Here is a 2,930-nt window from a genome sequence, read left to right on the forward strand (position 1 = left end):
TTTAGGTTTCGAGCCAATCTAAGAACTTTGATTTTGAGCTAAATACTAAGCACCTGATCAGTCAACAACATTTACAGGACACTCACACAAAGGGTGATTTTGTCTACACCTAGGACAAGAAATATAAAGTGCAACACACTCATCCTCTTACTTATTTTTAAACTGTAATACATCTAGTTGTAAAATCCATTTTCAAGAAATTCACTTTTAAAGTTGTCAAATAGATGTCCGAGTTCATTCTTGGTAACACCACAAGTTACAAATTTGGTATTTTTTAGGAGAATGTCCTTAACTCCTCTACCATACCTTACCTAGTTGCAAGATTAATTCCTACACAATTCACAAATTTGATTAAACAATATGTGAGAAACATCTCCATGTCCTAACAAATTTAGTATTTTAATGGATCCATCTAAAATACCTCTTAAATAGATAGTTTTGATGGTTTCAAGATCTAATTTATGCTATTTAGACCACTAGAGATTGTATAAAAACCTCTCATGGTAATCCTCGAGGCTCCCTTCCTCTTATTGTGTCATTTTGAAAACTTCCTCTCTTAGGTCACGGGCTTTGTACTATTCTTGATATTTTCTAAGTCTCCTCATCCCATCCCATGTCCGAATGGTATTTCCTCCTAACCCCATGAACCAATGCACAACCACATCCTTAAGGGTAGAAAGGAAGAGATTAAGATTTTGGGAATCAAATGAATATCCATAACTCTTGCACAAAATATCAAACTCAAAGAGAAATGCATAAGGGTACTCATGAGTCTTACCATGAAACTGCGAGAGAACCGATGGAGGAATTTTCTTCCTCTGTAATATGGAGTTAGGGTCCACAAATGGGAACCTAAAAGTGTTTTCCTCTTCTACATTGTTCTCTCCATGCCCTTCACTAGTTCCATGATTAGGATCCTCATTATTTTCCAATTTTTCATTATTTACAAGCATACTATATTCATCCTCTAGTGGTGGCAACTGAGGCTATCTCGTTCTTGGATTTGTTCTTCCTACAAACTCAATCATAGAGGGAGATTCAATTGTAAAAGTTGACTTAAAAAATTCTCTCTTTAGAATCCAAGTGTAAATTCATGTCCTCGTTGGTTTGAGTCAACTTGGACAATATATTTGCAACCAACCTAACGTTAGAGAAAGGGATTTCAAAAATATCAGATTTAGTCTTACCCCTATTTTTAGGTTTTTACCCTTTCCCGCATTCGTACATATTTAAAAGAAAAAAATATCGTAGAAAAAGTTAAACTAAAGAGGCAAACCAACCTATTGTCTTCTGACTATATTGACACAGTAGTGTCAACAATGTTGCATTTTTAGTTAGAAATCTCACCAGACTTAAAAAGAAAATTACTTGAAAAAAAAGAGTAAAAGAAACAAGCCTTAATGTGAAACCAACATGACAAGGATCTGTGGGGCACACCTGAGGTGTTAGTGCAGGTTCTTACCTCTCGTGTTACCTCCCCTCCTTCTTCAAGTCTTAAATACTTTGGAATCCAATAAAAAATTTAGGTTACCAGGGTCTAATGGTCTAGCACCTCGTGGAAAACAATGCCAAAATGTGTAGTGTAATATTTTGACAAACCAATGTGTTGTTGTTGCGATAACAACCTCCAAAATTTTTATCATACTCGAATTTAGGAGCCTACCATGGATCTTGTGATTGGTATTTCCATAGTCACTTCTTGGTTAGCTGATGCTTTTTGAGCTCCCTCTTGGATTGGAAGTGTTGAAGGCACTTGCACACACATGCTCAGTCCACAATAAGTTCATGAGCACATTCTCCTACACAAGCTCGAACAAGCATAACACGTTCCATCAGGACTATGCATGTGCGATGTCCAATCCATGTCGATAGTCAGTGCAAACTGACAATGATAGTTTCTCACATTCTAGTTGCGTTCGTACTTGCATTTCAGCGAGTTTTGCAAACTATCCCTTTTGTGCATCTTTATTTCTGCGAGTGTCATTTTCACGTTTTCGGTTGTCGCTTTCACTTTCTTACACTCTAACTAGTGTCATTTTCATGTTATCTTTGCTCTGGCATGTGTTGTTTTCAATGTCGTTAATGTATTGCAAGTGTCGTTCACATTTTTATCTTCATATAGAAAATTTCGTCTTCTGGCATGGGAATTGCTGCTTATCATGCAAAGTGGAGTTTTGGTTTGTTTATAGTGAGTTGTTCGTGTGATGTAGGCATGTTTCGCACTCATTTCCAAATTTTCATGCACTGTCGCACAAGAACTTGTCGTAAGTTACCACAAAGGTTGTAACACTAAGCGAAGTATGTGTTCATATGTTCTGGATGATATATGTTGTGTTACCAAGTGTTTAAGTGTGTGATCACATCCAAGTTCTATCACTGTTCACATTAGTTTCACTGATCCCGCACTTAGCCAAATTTTGGAAAGTTCCTAGAAACCTAGCCTCATCCAACCCTCCTGAACTGGGTATTGCACAATCTCAGCCCTTAAGAAACAATCTTGTCTCTTAGCACTGCGCAGTCTCTACCTCCCAGAACTGCACATTTCACAACCTCAGTGATGAAGCCCAAGCCTTGACTCCCAGAACCACACAATCACCCTGTCCCCTCTATCTTCTAGAACTATGCAGTTGGCTGAGCCAATTCCCAACCCCTCAGCCTAGCTCATTGAGCTCTCAAACTGCATAATCTTCTTCCTCATCCCAGCCTGAACTACGCATTGCATAGTCTTAGAGCCCAAGCTACACCCCTAACTGTCTAAACTGCAAAAATTCACAGTCACAGGGGCTTTCCCATGGCCCACGACTGGTTCCAGCTCAATCAATTAATCATCATGCAACATCTTAGATAGGGTTTATCATAATGATGTCGTATTGTCATGAGTTGATTTCATAGACAAGAACTCTACTATGGCAAGATGATAAAGAAGGAGA

The sequence above is a fragment of the Pinus tabuliformis genome, chromosome 1_2 (genome assembly GCF_031772625.1).
Source record: "Pinus tabuliformis cultivar Carrire ecotype Pingquan chromosome 1_2, CPIR1, whole genome shotgun sequence".
Lineage (NCBI taxonomy): Eukaryota > Viridiplantae > Streptophyta > Pinopsida > Pinales > Pinaceae > Pinus > Pinus tabuliformis.